This window comes from Xyrauchen texanus, chromosome 21 (genome assembly GCF_025860055.1).
Source record: "Xyrauchen texanus isolate HMW12.3.18 chromosome 21, RBS_HiC_50CHRs, whole genome shotgun sequence".
Taxonomy (NCBI): domain Eukaryota; kingdom Metazoa; phylum Chordata; class Actinopteri; order Cypriniformes; family Catostomidae; genus Xyrauchen; species Xyrauchen texanus.
In genome coordinates this window covers 37,486,911-37,503,683 of record NC_068296.1, presented here as the reverse complement: position 1 = coordinate 37,503,683, position 16,773 = coordinate 37,486,911, and the positions used below count along the sequence as shown (strand labels likewise).

General features: G+C 45.9%; 1 protein-coding gene and 2 non-coding genes across 3 annotated transcripts in view; all 3 read right to left on the bottom strand.

The window, feature by feature from the left end:
- LOC127661496 (uncharacterized) overlaps positions 1–16,773 on the bottom strand; it is a 156,467-nt gene that overhangs the window by 39,655 nt on the left and 100,039 nt on the right. The window lies entirely within an intron of this gene.
- Positions 2,366–2,439, bottom strand: trnai-aau (transfer RNA isoleucine (anticodon AAU)). The gene has a single exon. It is a non-coding gene; the product is annotated as a tRNA-Ile (tRNA).
- Positions 5,590–5,663, bottom strand: trnai-aau (transfer RNA isoleucine (anticodon AAU)). Its single transcript has one exon. It is a non-coding gene; the product is annotated as a tRNA-Ile (tRNA).

Here is a 16,773-nt window from a genome sequence, read left to right as displayed (position 1 = left end):
AAACAACTTACTAATAACAGGACTCCTACCCCCAACCCTGTGGCAGACCAAAGACTGGCTGACGACCTGAATGTGTTTTATTGCAGATTTGAAAGGCCCAATTTCACACCCCACATGCACTCGGACCTTCATTTCACACAACCATTAACACCTCCTGCAACCCCCCCTCCTACCCCCTCCTACTACACTACCTGCACTCAAGATCTGTGAGGACGATGTGTACCGTGTCTTTCGGAAGCAAAGGTCAAGGAAGGCTCCAGGCCCAGATGGCATCTCACCAGCGTGCCTTTGTTCCTGTGCTAACCAACTGGCCCCCATCTTCACTCAGATCTTCAATAGATCACTGGAGCAGTGTGAAGTCCCATGCTGCTTCAAACGCTCCGTTATTATCCCCGTCCCTAAGAAACCTAAAATCACAGGACTTAATGACTACAGACCTGTCGCCCTGACATCTGTGGTCATGAAGTCATTTGAGAGACTGGTGTTGGCCCACCTGAAGGACATCACTGGACCCTTTCTGGACCCGCTTCAATTTGCTTATCGAGCAAACAGGTCTGTGGATGATGCAGTCAACATGGGTTTGCATCACGTCCTGCAGCATCTGGACAGACCGGGGACATACGTAAGGATCCTTTTTGTGGACTTCAGCTCGGTTTTCAACACAATCATACCAGATATACTCCGGACTAAGTTAAACCAACTCCCTGTTCCCACCTCTACCTGTCAGTGGATTACCAGCTTTCTGACGGACAGGCAGCAGCTTGTGAGGCAGGGAAACTTAACTTCCACCACCTGTACCATCAGCACTGGTGCCCCCCAGGGATATGTGCTCTCCCCACTACTCTTCTCCCTGTACACCAATGACTGCACCACCAAGGACCCCTCTGTCAAGCTCCTGAAGTTTGCAGACGACACCACTGTCATCGGCCTTATCCGAGATAATGATGAGTCTGCATATAGAAAAGAGGTTGAACGGCTGGCTTTCTGGTGCAGTCAAAACAACCTGGAGCTGAAGATGCTCAAAACAGTGGAGATGATTGTGGACTTTAGGAGGAACACCCCATCATTGTTCCCCCCTCACCATTCTAAACAGCACTGTGACAGCAGTGGAGTCATTCAGGTTCCTGGGCACTACCATCTCACAGGACCTGAAGTGGGAGATACACATCGACTCCATTGTGAAAAAGGTCCAGCAGAGGTTGTACTTCCTTCGCCAGCTGAGGAAGTTCAACCTGCCATCAGTGCTGCTGAAACAGTTCTACTCAGCAGTCATTGAGTCTGTCCTCTGCACTTCAATAACTGTCTGGTTTGGTGCAGCTACGAAATCAGACATCAGAAGACTACAAAGGACAGTTCGGTCTGCTGAGAGGATTATTGGTTGCCCCCTGCCCCCCCTTCAAGAACTATACACTTCCAGAGTGAGGAAAATGGCTGGTAAAATCACTCTGGACACCACTCACCCTGCCCACTACCTTTTTGAACTGTTGCCTTCTGGCCGGCGCTTCAGAGCTCTGAACACCAGAACCATCAGACACAGGAACAGTTTTTTCCCTTAGGCCATCCATCTAATGAACAATTAAATTGCCCCATTGAGCAATAATGATGTGCAATACACAGTTTAATTTTAATTTTAATTTATATTATCCAACATATCCACTTCTGCCATTACTTACATGCTCTGTACATAATATACAGTTTTTTGTTCTTTATATAAAAGATTGTATTAGATTTGCACTACGTGTGTGTATGTGGGTATGTATGAAGGTGAGTGTATGTACATATATGTATAATTATTTATATTGTGTTCTTTTTTGTTTTTAATTACCTATGTCTTGCTGCTGTTTTTGGTATTGTTTGTATTGTTGTAGACTGGAAGCTCCTGTCGCCAAGACAAATTCCTTGTATGTGTAAGCATACTTTATAAAGCTGATTCTGATTCTGATATTTTTTATATAAGTGTATGAAGAAATGCTCATGGACCTGGCAAGCAGATTTGGTACACTTTCACTTCTTTAGATTTGGAGTCTCGCAGCTTTACAAAACTCCTTCTGATTGGGTCCTTTGCAACTTTTGGCACAAAAGTCACAGAAGGTCCCGCCGAGATTTTAACTGGTATCTTAGACCCTAAGATGGTTCCACCAGGATCCATCGCCAGGATTGAACTCAGCTTGTTGGATTCAAAATGCGATGTGCTAACCATTAAACAAACCTGCATTTCCTGGTGAAAGGAAGTTGAGAGTATTATTGCTGTTTGGTAAGGAGATTGAAACAGGCAATGGGCAGCCTGTATCTAAGCAGTGATCTTTGGTTCATCAGTCTAATGCTCTCCTAACTTCTCAAGTGAGATTCAGATCAATAGTTACCCTGGCCCGTATGGGGATCAAACCCACACCCTTGGCATTATTAGCACCACGCTCTAACCAACTGAGCTAACCATCCTTGTCTTTTTTTTGTCACTGCCCATTCTTCAAGTTTGAAGATCTAAGGGCAAGGACAAGCTATTCTTGGATTTGAACATGAGACACTTTTGCACCCAAATCCAAAATCATAAGCCACACAAGCCACCTTGCAATGTCTGCTCTCTTAAGAAATGTCTACACAAACCTCATTAGGTTCTGATGCTCAGCATGGCATGCCAACGTACACTTATTTTCAGTCATAAAAGTACTGCTCTTATCTACATTAATGGGGAAATAGAGACATCCTCAAAGGAATTTGGCAAGCATAAAATGGAATAGCATTTATCGGCAATAACTCCTAACAAAATTGCCAATGACAATTTTGCTTCATTTGTTCCATTTCTCATGTAGCGCTCATAGGTATCTGCATCTATTGCTTTCTCTTAGGGCAAATTGAATGTGTACTGAAGTTAACTTGGAAAAACTTACCATGTCACATTCTTCATGGGGGCTGACCTACTTGACCACAAAACTCACATATGATTTAGGATCACTGCCTTGCAAGACTCCTTGGACATGGTCTTTCTGACCATTGGAAGGGCCCATGGCCCACTCCAAAAGGAAACAAACAAGAGTGGTTTGGTACCTCTGGGCTGCGCAGCTGAGGAGCAACACAAATGCCCACCTCCCAGGTGGGGAATTAGCTCAAATGGTAGAGGGCTCGCTTAGCATGCGAGCGGAAGTGGGATCGATGCCCACATTCTCCATTAGGATGTTTTCCTTTTAGGAACTGTTCTCTAATCTCAGACCTGGTCATCACAATTTCAAAGTGATAGACCCGGCCAGTAGAGTTGGTACACTTTCACTTCTGTAGATTTGGAGTCTCGCAGCTTTACAAAAGTCCTTCTGATTGGGTCCATTGCACCGTTTGGCACAAAAGTCACAGATATTCCCACCGAGATTTTAACTGATTTAAAGACCACACAACTTATGTACAAAGCTAAAAACAAAGTACTTCCTAGTAATATTCAAAGATGGTTTAAGGAAAGAGATAGCAGATACAATTTAAGAAGGAGAGGAAATCTCTCTCAAGCAATGGCACGCACCACACTTAAAAGCCTGTGCATATCCATCAATGGGGTGAGGTTGTGGAATAATTTACCTGTAATAATTAAGGAAAGCAATCATATTGTGCAATTTAAAAGAAGGTTTAAAATGTCTATATTAGAAAAGTATATGAATTAAGGTGGACTTGGGACAAATGTCTCATTTCCTCTTCAAGAGGTTGATTTGAATTACCATACAGTCTGTTTCTTGCCATTTTATTAATATTTATATTATTGTTTGTATTACATTTTGGGTTTTTCTTTCTTTTTTTTTGGTTAAAATATGTTTTGTTACTAATGATTATGTTCTGAAGAGGAAGGGGAAAAGAAAAGAAAAAAAAGAAAAGAAATAAATTAATAAATAAATAAATTATTATTTATTTAACTGTTAATGGCAGCAGGAATTGGGGGTGGGAGTAAATAAGTTATACTTCTTTCCACTCCCTTTCGAGCAACTATTATTATAAGTGTAAATAATATGTGTGTATATGTGTATATATTTATATCTATGTATATGGGAGATAAGCTGTGCTATGTTATCTTTATTTTTTTATTTGTGTGTGTGTGTTAATATATATGTATATATTATTTTATTTTATTTTGCTCGAAATAAACCATTTTCAGAGAAAATGCTTGCTTGGTGGTAATGCTGACATTAAGACTTTGCACCCCATGGTCTTCAAGTTTGAAGATCTAAGGGCAAGGACAAGCTATTCTTGGATTTGAACACTTGACACTTTTGCACCCAAATCCAAAATCATAAATCTAACCCATAGTTATCTGCATCTATTGCTTTCTCTTAGGGCAAATTGAATGTGTACTGAAGTTTCCTTGGAAAAACTTACCATGTCACATTATCATGGGGGCTGACCTACTTGACCACAAAACTCACATATGATTTAGGATCACTGCCTTGCAAGACTCCTTGGACATGGTCTTTCTGACCATTGGAAGGGCCCATGGCCCACTCCAAAAGGAAACAAACAAGAGTGGTTTGGTACCTCTGGGCTGCACAGCTGAGGAGCAACAAAAATTAACGAAAGGCACGTTGCCCATCTACCAGGAGGGGAATTAGCTCAAATGGTAGAGCGCTTGCTTAGCATGCGAGAGGTAGCGGGATCGATGCCCGCATTCTCCATGAGGATGTTTTCCTTTTAGGAACTGTTCTCTAATCTCAGACCTGGTCATCACAATTTCAAAGTGATAGACCTGGCCAGCAGAGTTGGTACACTTTCACTTCTGTAGATTTGGAGTCTCGCAGCTTTAGAAAAGTCCTTCTGATTGGGTCCATTGCACCGTTTGGCACAAAGTCACAGACGGTCCCGCCGAGATTTTAACTGGTATCTCTGGATTCAGAGGACAGAGTGCTAACCTTCTTTCCTCATGGATTTCCATGAGGCTACCCTCATGGTAATACAAGAAGTGCTGCATTCCAAATTTTCAATTGTATCAGAAAATACTATCCATGACAGATTAGAGTTCAACAAGAGCAATATATGTAGATATTTTTGATATAAGTTTATGGAGAAATGCTCATGGACCTGGCAAGCAGAGTATTGCAGCAGGAGATTTGGAGGATCACTGCTTTTGAAATGTACTTTTTATTGGGTCCTCTGAACCGTCGGTGCAATAGTCATAGAAGGTCCAACCAAGATTTGAACTGGGATCATTGAATTCAGAGTCCAGAGGGCTAACCATTACACCACGGAACCGACATTATTTGTCTGCACTCTCCTGGGTTTGGACAAAAAACATGTTTTGTTGAAATTGGCAAGAGAAAGGCATATTTTAGGCCTCTTGATGGGGATTTCAACAGCCAAACTCTGTTTTTGGCCACAAGACCCTAAGATGGTTCTGCCAGGATCCATCGCCAGGATTGAACTCAGCTTGTTGGATTCAAAATGCAACGTGTTAACCATTACACAATCCTGCATTTCCTGGTGAAGAGAAGTTGTGAGTATTATTGCTTTTTGGTAAGGAGTTTGAAACAGGCAATGGGCAGCCTGTATCTAAGTGGTTATCTTTGGTTTATCAGTCTAATGCTCTCCTAACTTTTCTAGTGAGATTCAGATCAAAAGTCACCCTGGCCCGTACGGGGATCGAACCCGCGACCTTGGCGTTATTAGCACCACGCTCTAACCAACTGAGCTAACCGGCCTTTTCGTGTTTTTGTCACTGCCCATTTTCACAGAAAATGCTTGCTTGGTTGTAATGCTGACATTAAGACTTTGCACCCTATGGTCTTCAAGTTTGAAGATCTAAGGGAAAGGACAAGCTATTCTTGGATTTGAACACGAGACACTTTTGCACCCAAATCCAAAATCATAACTCTAGCCCCACAAGATTGGACTCAAGATGGCGCCGAGTATGGCTGCTGCGTTGCGAGCTCCGATACAACACTGCGGTTTATTGTTTGTTTTGTTTACAGTTCTTTGTTTTTTTGTCTTGGATGTTGTCTGCCTTATTGTTTACGACAGACTAACGCTTTTGGACATTGGTTCTACAATTACACATCGAAAACCGGACTTTAAATTCCTCAACGCCGACCCGCTGTTTACAAACACGCCGGCGGAGCCCTTTGTCTGGGCTGCTTTCGGCCGTGAAACGCAGAAGGAAAACAGGAAAAAGAGCCGGCGTTCTCATCAGAGTAAGACGTCGTGCAAATCGACCCCCGCTACCCAGTATACTACTGGCAAATGTTCAGTCTCTGGACAACAAGCTCTGTGAGCTGAGAGCGTGGATCTCTTTCCAACGAGAGACGAGAGATTGCTGTGTTATCTGCCTTACAGAAACCTGGATGTCTACGGAGATTCCAGACTGGGCCATCGAAATCACGGGCTTCTCCGTGCACCGAGCGGACAGAGCGAAAGACCTCTCTGGCAAAAGCAGAGGTGGTGGTGTATGTTTTATGATCAACAAATCATGGTGTGATCAGAGGAACGTACATTTCATCAAGTCTTTCTGCTCTCCTGATCTGGAATATCTCATGCTTCTGTGTCGACCATTCTGGCTACCGAGGGAATTCACAGCGGTCATCATCACAGCTGTGTACATCCCCCCACAAGCCGACACAGACCGGGCACTCAGGGAACTGTATGGGTGTATAAGTGAGCAGGAAACCGCGCACCCTGAGGCTGCGTTCATTGTTGCCGGGGACTTTAACAAAGCCAACTTCAAAACAATCGGCTCCAAAATACCATCAACACATAAACTTCAACACCACGAGGGGACCGGGTTTTAGATCATTGTTTCTCTCCTTTCGGTATGGCTACAAATCCCTCCCCGCCCCCATTTGGCAAATCGGACCACTCTTCCATTCTGCTTTTGCCCGCTTACAGGCAGAAACTGAAACAGGAAGCACCCACCCTCAGAACGATCCAGTGCTGGTCGGACCAGTCAGACTCTGCGCTACAAGACTGTTTTGATCACGCGGACTGGGAGATGTTCGGTCCGCCTCTGATGACGACATCGAGGTTTACGCTGACAGCGTAGCGTGTTTCATCAGGAAGTGCGTAGAGGATGTTGTTCGACCAAAACAATACGGATATACCCCAACCAGAAACCATGGGTTAACTGGCGATGTTCAGCGGCACTCAATCGCGCGGACCTCCGCTTTGAAGTCTTCTAACACGGAGGAGCGTAAACAAGCCAGTTATGCCCTCCGTAACTCTATCAGTGAAGCCAAACGCCAGTACAGGCACAAACTTGAAGGTCAGTTCAACCTCACTGACTCCAGAAGTATGTGGCAGGAATTAACATCATCACGGACTACAAGCGGAATAAAGACTCCGCCCGTGAACACCGCTGCATCTCTCCGGACGAACTTAATACATTTTATGCTCGTTTTGAGGACAATAACATCGCCCTCGCGGAGAGAGTATTCACGGCTGGCGCTTCAGAGGTTGGTTCACTCTCCGTCTCTGTTGTGGATGTAACCCGATCCTTCCGGCGGGTGAACATCCGTAAAGCCGCGGGTCCAGACGGCATTCGGGCAGCGTCATCAGAGCGTCGCGCGAATCAACTGGCAGATGTTTTTACGGACATTTTCAATCTGTCCCTCTCCTGTCTGTAGTCCCCACATGCTTCAAAACATCAACCATTGTGCCTGTACCGAAGCAAGCCACAATCACTTGCTTAAATGACTGGCGTCCTGTTGCTCTGACCCCCATCATCAGCAAATGCTTTGAGAGGTTAATCAGAGATTACATCTGCTCTGTTCTGCCCACCTCTTTGGACCCATTGCAGTTTGCCTACCGCAACAACTGCTCCACTGATGATGCCATTGCATCTACAATACACACTGCTCTCTCCCATCTGGAAAAAAGGAACACATATTTGAGAATGCTGTTTGTAGACTACAGCTCAGCATTCAACACCATAGTGCCCTCCAAGCTTGATGAGAAACTCCGGGCTCTCGGATTAAACAGCTCGCTGTGCAGCTGGATCCTGGATTTCCTGTCAGGCAGACGTCAGGTGGTTAGAATGGGCAGCAACACCTCCTCATCACTGACCCTCAACACTGGAGCCCGCGAGTGCTGTGTTCTCAGCCCACTCCTGTATTCACTATACACACATGACTGTGTGGCAACACATAGCTCAATGCCATCATTAAGTTTGCTGGCGATCACGACGGTGGTAGGTCTGATCACTGACAATGATGAAAGAGCCTACAGAGAGGAGGTGCACACTCTGACACGCTGGTGTCAGGAGCACAACCTCTCCCTCAACGTCAGTAAAACCAAGGAGCTTGTGGTGGACTTCAGGAAGAAAGACGGAGAACACAGCTCCATCACCATTAATGGAGCACCGGTAGAGAGAGTCAGCAGTTTCAAGTTCCTCGGTGTCCACATTACTGAGGAACTCACATGGTCTGTCCACACTGAGGCCGTTGTGAAGAAGGCTCACCAGCGCCTCTTCTTCCTGAGACGGCTGAGGAAGTTTGGAATGAACCAACACATCCTCACACGGTTCTACACTAGTACCGTAGAGAGCATCCTGACTGGCTTCATCACCGCCTGGTACAGCAATAGCACCGCCCACAACTGCAAAGCCCTGCAAAGGGTGGTGCTGAACTGCCAGAAACATCATCGGAGGTGAGCTTCCCTCCCTCCAGGACATATATACCAGGCGGTGTGTGAAAAAAGCTCGGAGGATCATCAGAGACTCCAGCCACCTGAGTCATGGTCTGTTCTCACTGCTACCATCAGGAAGGCGGTATCGTAGCATCAGGACCTGCACCAGCCGACTACATTACAGCTTCTTCCCCAAGCAGTCAGACTGTTGAACAATTGATCTCCCACGATCAATAATTTGCACTGCACTTTATTAACCTATAATCTCACACTGGACTGTAAACATTCTCCTCAATACAACTACTTATATATATAGCACTATATATATATATATGTATACTCTTTACTTATTGTATTGTGTATTCTATATTGTGTGTATTGTTTACTGTACATTGTATATAATTATTGTGTTGTGTAAGTATGTTGTTTACTGTAATTGGTATATGTCTCGTCACTGTCATGACTGCTATGTTGCTCGGACCTGCACACAAGAATTTGACCTACTGTTGCACTTGTGTACATGGTAGTGTGACAATAAAGTGATTTGATTTGATTTGATTTGATTGATTTGACAAGCCACCTTGCAATGTCTGCTCTCTTAAGAAAGGTATAAACAAACCTCATTAGGTTCTGATGCTCAGCATGGCATGCCAACGTACACTTATTTTCAGTCATACAAGTACTGCTCTTATCTACATTAATGGGGAAATAGAGACATCCTCAAAAGACTTTGGCAAGCATAAAATGGAATAGCATTTATCGCCAATAACTCCTAACAAAATTGCCAATGACAATTTTGCTTCATTTGTTCCATTTCTCATGTAGCGCTCATAGTTATCTGCATCTATTGCTTTCTCTTAGGGCAAATTGAATGTGTACTGAAGTTTCCTTGGAAAAACTTACCATGTCACATTATCATGGGGGCTGACCTACTTGACCACAAAACTCACATATGATTTAGGATCACTGCCTTGCAAAACTCCTTGGACATGGTCTTTCTGACCATTGGAAGGGCCCATGGCCCACTCCAAAAGGAAACAAACAAGAGTGGTTTGGTACCTCTGGGCTGCACAGCTGAGGAGCAACAAAAATTAAAGAAAGGCACGTTGCCCACCTACCAGGAGGGAATTAGCTCAAATGGTAGAGCTCAGCTTAGCATGCGAGAGGTAGCGTATCGATGCCCATTCTCCATGAGGATGTTTTCCTTTTAGGAACTGTTCTCTAATCTCAGACATGGTCATCACAATTTCAATGTGATATACCTGGCCAGCAGAGTTGGTACACTTTCACTTCTGTAGATTTGGAGTCTGGCAGCTTTATAAAAGTCCTTCTGATTGGATCCTTTGCACCTTTTGGCACAAAAGTCACAGAAGGTCCCACCGAGATTTTAACTGGTATCTCTGGATTCAGAGGCCAGAGTGCTAACCCTCTTTCCTCATGGATTTCCATGAAGCTACTCTGAAAATTAGAGCTCAGCAGAAGAGAGATTCAGAGCAAAAGTCTGCTGTACGTGAGCCTTGCATGCAGCAACACTGCACGAGGGAACTTTCTCTTTTACGTGTTCTTCAATAATTTTACAGATCTGGGCATCAAATTATGTTTTTGATACATTCTATTACATTACATTTATTGATTTAGAAGGTGCATTTATGCAAAGCGGCTTATAATAGAGGAATAAAACAACATAAGCGATTCATCTTAAGGAGACAATAATACAAAATGTGCTGCGTTCCAAATTTTCAATTGTATCAGAAAAATACTACCCATGAGAGATTAGAGTTCAACAAGAGCAATATTTGTAGATATTTGTAGATAAATGATCATGATGGCGCCGCAGATGGCTGCCTCGGTGTGGAGCTCTCCAATTCTTTTGTTGTTTTTGTTTGTATGTACTGTGTTTAGCAATCTTTTACCAGTCAGTTTTACCATGGATGAACTGCTGAACATTCGGCAGCACATACCAGATAATCTTTTCCCGGTTTTTGAATATTTAATCTCCGTCAGCGCGGCGTTCGAACAGCACTGCCGAGCATTTATCTCGTGAATCTCCGCTTTCTTCCCAACAAAACTGACGAACTACATCTCCTCACACATAATAATAAGGAGTTTTCAAACTCTGCTGCACTGTGCTTCACTGAAACCTGGCTGAATGAAGCCATTCCGGACAGCGCATAACATCTGCCGGGCTTCCAGCTGTTCAGAGCGGATCGCATCGCTGAGTTACCGGGGAAAACGAGAGGCGTTGGAACATGCTTTTACATCAACGAAAGTTGCTGTACAGATGTAACAACATTAAAGAGGATGTGCTGCCCTAATCTGGAAGCGCTCTTTATTAACTGTAAGCCGTTCTACTCCCCCACGGGAGTTTTCTTCGTTTATTCTGGTGAGTGTTTACATTCCTCCAAACGCGTCTGGGAACTTAGCGCTGCAACAGCTGGCTGATCAAATCACAGACACAGAACAACAATACCCGGACTCTATTATTATTATTATTATTCTTGGGGACTTTAACAAAACAAATCTCACACACAAACTGCCCAAATACAGACAGCACATTACATGCCCCACCAGAGACAGGAATATATTGGATCACTGCTATACAACATTAAAGGATGCATATCGCTCTGTCCCACGTGCAGCTTTGGGACTCTCTGATCACTGTCTGGTTCATCTTCTCCCGTCCTACAGGCAGAAATTAAAATCAACAAAGCCAGTTGTAAGGACTGTAAGGAATGGACTAATGAAGCAGAGCTGGAACTACAAGCCTGCTTTGACTGCACTGATTGGAGTGTGATTGATCCAAGATGGCGGCGCGGTAGCACGCAGCGGCCACTCTGGATCCACAATGGTGCTATTTTTGTTAAAAAAGCCTTTTGCAACACATGGACATCGGAGCAACCAGTGTTCGTGTCTACCATCGCCAGACACTACTCAAATATAAGACTCATGCAAAAACCAAGCTGCATGATGACCTGCAGGAGGCTCACGGCGTACTCGGCTTGCTCGCGGAGACCAGGCCTCCAGCCCTCGGCGTCGCCTGATGCCGGTGGCGGGAGAAGGGCGTCGTGGCGGTGTCGCGGCGAGCGCGGAAAGAGGCGGGGTCCATGCTAGGCTAAAAACAAACCCTAGCCGGCCGGCTCTCCGTCTATCCTGCTCTCAAATGTTTGCTCCTGGACAATAAACTGGACTATATCCGACTCCAGCAGGCTACGCGGCGTGAGTTTAGAGACTGCTGCGTCTTTGTTTTCCGCGAGGCGTGGCTCAGCGACAGAGTTCGGATGCCGCCATTCAGCTAGGCGGGCTGCGCCTGCGTTTCGTGCCGACAGAAATACAGCTCTCTCGCGGTAAGACTTCGCGGTGGTGGCTTGTGTGTTTACATCAACGCGAATGGTGCAAGAACTCTATGCTAGTCTCTAGTTACTGTTCATCAGCTGTTGGAGCTTGTGACTGTTAGATGCAGACCTTTTTATCTACCACGGGAATTCACCACTGTTTGCATAACGGGTTTACATTCCCCAAGCTAGCAGCTAAGGAAGGCTCTGTGAACTGTATGGGGCTATGGCGAACTGCAGAGCGCTCACCCGACCGGACTGTTTATTGTGGCGGAGATTTCAACCATGCAAATCTCAAGACAGTGCTCCCTAAATTCCATCAGTATGTGGACTTTGCAGCGAGAGGCGAGCAGCTTGATCTTGTTTACACAAACATCCCGAAGCGTGCGGGCGGAGCCCGCCCCCACCTCGGCTACTCAGACCACATCTCTGTTATGTTAATTCCAGCATACAGACCGGCTAGATCAGGCGCACAAAACCGCTTCAGAAGCAGGTGAAAACCTGGCCAGCAGGAGCCATCTCTGCTCTTCAGGACTGTTTTGAGTGTACTGACTGGCACATGTTCAGGGAGGCTGCAACATATGGCGATTCTACCAACTTGGAGGAATACACAGCATCAGTGACCAGCTACATCAGCAAGTGCATTGATGATGTCACTTTCTCAAGACCATCACCACGCGCTCAACCAGAAGCCGTGGATGACTGCGGAGGTCGCTGCGCTGCTGAGGTCGAGACTCCGCCTTCAGAGCAGGCGATAAGGCAGCCCTAAGAACAGCTAGGGCCAAACTGTCACGGGCAATCAGAGAGGCAAAGCGCGCTGCGCCCAGAGAATCCACAGTCACTTCCAGGACAGCGGTGACACGCGGCATGTGGCAGGGCATCCAGGCCATCACCAACTACAGGACAACATCAGTTGCCTGTGACAAAGATGCCTCCCTTCCAGATGCGCTGAGCGACTTCTACGCTCGGTTTGAAGTGCAGAACGGCGTGATGGCGAGGAAGTCCACCCCTCCTCCCAGCGACCAGGTGCTCTGTCTTACCACGGCAGATGTGAGGAAAACTCTACGTAGAGTCAACCCACGGAAGGCTGCTGGACCAGACAACATTCCTGGCAGAGTGCTCAGAGGATGTGCAGACCAGCTAGCAGATGTTCTTACCGACATCTTCAACATCTCTCTGAGCAGCGCCGTTGTTCCAGCGTGCTTCAAGGCCACCACCATCATCCCCATGCCAAAGAAGTCTTCAGTGTCCTGCCTCAGCGACTACCGTCCGTCGCACTTACACCCATCATCATGAAGTGCTTGAGAGGCTCGTCATGAGGCAGATTAAGACCCAGCTGCCCCCTCACTAGACCCACTGCAGTTTGCGTATCGTTCAAACCGTTCAGCGGACGATGCCATCACCACAACCCTCCATCTGGCCCTCACCCACCTAGACAATAAGGACTCATACGTTCGAATGCTGTTCATAGATTTCAGCTCAGCATTCAACACAATCATTCCCCAGCACCTGATTGGAAAGCTGAACCTGCTGGGCCTGGACACCTCCCTCTGCAACTGGATCCTGGACTTCCTGACTGGGAGACCTCAGTCAGTCGGATCGGGAACAGCATCTCCACCACCACCACACTGAGCACTGGGGCCCCCAGGCTGTGTGCTCAGTCCACTGCTGTTCACTCTGCTGACTCACGACTGTGCAGCAATGCACAGCTCGAATCCACATCATCAAGTTAGCCCGATGACCGCGACCGTGGTGGGTCTCATCAGCAAGAACAACGAGTCAGCATACAGAGAGGAGGTGCAGCGGCTGACGAACTGGTGTAGAGCCAACAACCTGTCCCTGAATGTCGACAAAACAAAAGAGATGGTTGTTGACTTTAGGAGAGCACAAGGTGAACACACTCCAGCTGAACATCGGCGGCTCCTCTGTGGAGATCGTCAAGAGCACCAAATTTCTTGGTGTTCACCTGGCGGAGAACCTCACCTGGTCCCTCAACACCAGCTCTATCACCAAGAAAGCCCAGCAGCGTCTCTACTTTCTTCGAAGGCTGAGGAAAGCACATCTCCCAACCCCCATCCTCACTACATTCTATAGAGGGACTATTGAGAGCATCCTGAGCAGCTGCATCACTGCCTGGTTTGGGACTTGCACCGTTTAGGACCATAAAGCCCTGCAGAGGATAGTGAGGACAGCTGAGAAGATCATTGGGGTCTCTCTTCCCTCCATCAAAGACATTTTCAAAAAACACTGTATCCATAAAGCAACCAGCATTGTGGGCGACCCCACACACCCCTCACACAAACTCTTTACCCTCCTCCCGTCTGGCAAGAGGTACCGAAGCATTCGGGCCCTCACGACCAGACTGTGTAACTAACTTCTTCCCCAAGCCATCAGACTTCTCAATACTCAGAGACTGGTTTGACACACACGTGTCCTGAGTTGCACTTTAATAACTGTCACTTTATAACTGTCTGCTACCTCAATAACTGCTATGTGCATAGAACATTATCTCATAGTATGTTATGTTTACATTTTAGAAACTGTCATCTTTTTGCACTACTGAGTACTGGTCGGTGCTGCACTGTCTATTGTCCTGTTCATTGTCAGTAATTTGTTGTACTGTCCTGTACTTTTTGCACATGTTTGCAAGTGCACTGTATATAGGTATATATAGGTAGTTTATATAGGTATTTTATTTCGTTGTGTAGTCTCATGTGGTCCTATGTTGGTCCTTTGTTGTTTTTATGTAGCACCATGGTCCTGGAGGAACGTTGTCTCATTTTGCTGTGTACTGTACTAACTGTATATGGTTGAAACGACAATAAAAACCACTTGACACTTGACTTGACTTGTTTTTGAAGCTGCAGCTACAGACCTGGACGAGCTCACAGATACTGTTACATCATACATCAGTTTCTGTGAGGATATGTGCATCCCTACTAGGACATTTTTATCATTCAACAATGATAAACCATGGTTCACAGGAAAACTCAGACAGCTTCGTCATGCCAAAGAGGAGGCTTACAGGGGTGGGGATAGAGTATTGTAGAATCAGGCCAGGAACACACTGAATAGGGAAATCAGAGTGGCTAAAAGAAGCTACTCTGAGAAGCTGAAAAACAAGTTTTCAGCTAACGACACTGCATCAGTGTGGAGTGGCCTGAAACAACTTACTAATTACAGGACTCCTACCCCCAACCCTGTGGCGGACCAACGACTGGCTGACGACCTGAATGTGTTTTATTGCAGATTTGAAAGGCCCAATTTCACACCCCACATGCACTCGGACCTTCATTTCACACAACCATTAACACCTCCTGCAACCCCCCTCCTACCCCTCCTACTACACTACCTGCACTCAAGATCTGTGAGGACGATGTGTACCGTGTCTTTCGGAAGCAAAGGTCAAGGAAGGCTCCAGGCCCAGATGGCATCTCACCAGCGTGCCTTTGTTCCTGTGCTAACCAACTGGCCCCCATCTTCACTCAGATCTTCAATAGATCACTGGAGCAGTGTGAAGTCCCATGCTGCTTCAAACGCTCCGTTATTATCCCCGTCCCTAAGAAACCTAAAATCACAGGACTTAATGACTACAGACCTGTCGCCCTGACATCTGTGGTCATGAAGTCATTTGAGAGACTGGTGTTGGCCCACCTGAAGGGCATCACTGGACCCTTTCTGGACCCCCTTCAATTTGCTTATCGAGCAAACAGGTCTGTGGATGATGCAGTCAACATGGGTTTGCATCACGTCCTGCAGCATCTGGACAGACCGGGGACATACGTAAGGATCCTTTTTGTGGACTTCAGCTCGGCTTTCAACACAATCATACCAGATATACTCCGGACTAAGTTAAACCAACTCCCTGTTCCCACCTCTACCTGTCAGTGGATTACCAGCTTTCTGACGGACAGGCAGCAGCTTGTGAGGCAGGGAAACTTAACTTCCACCACCTGTACCATCAGCACTGGTGCCCCCCAGGGATGTGTGCTCTCCCCACTACTCTTCTCCCTGTACACCAATGACTGAAAAACCAAGGACGAGACACTTTTGCACCCAAATCCAAATTCATAAATCTAGCCCCACAAGCCACCTTGCAATGTCTGCTCTCTTAAGAAAGGTCTACACAAACCTCATTAGGTTCTGATGCTCAGCATGGCATGCCAACGTACACTTATTTTCAGTCATACAAGTACTGCTCTTATCTACATTAATGGGGAAATAGAGACATCCTCAAAAGAATTTGGCAAGCATAAAATGGAATAGCATTTATCGCCAATAACTCCTAACAAAATTGCCAATGACAATTTGCTTCATTTGTTCCATTCCTCATGTAGCGCTCATAGTTATCTGCATCTATTGCTTTCTCTTAGGGCAAATTGAATGTGTACTGAAGTTTCCTTGGAAAAACTTACCATGTCACATTATCATGGGGGCTGACCTACTTGACCACAAAACTCACATATGATTTAGGATCACTGCCTTGCAAGACTCATTGGACATGGTCTTTCTGACCATTGGAAGGGCCCATGGCCCACTCCAAAAGGAAACAAACAAGAATGGTTTGGTACCTCTGGGCTGCACAGCTGAGGAGCAACAAAAATTAAAGAAAGGCACATTGCCCACCTACCAGGAGGGGAATTAGCTCAAATGGTAGAGCGCTTGCTTAGCATGTGAGAGGTAGCGGGATCGATGCCCGCATTCTCCATGAGGATGTTTTCCTTTTAGGAACTGTTCTCTAATCTCAGACCTGGTCATCACAATTTCAAAGTGATAGACCTGGCCAGCAGAGTTGGTACACTTTCACTTCTGTAGATTTGGAGTCTCGCAGCTTTAGAAAAGTCCTTCTGATTGGGTCCATTGC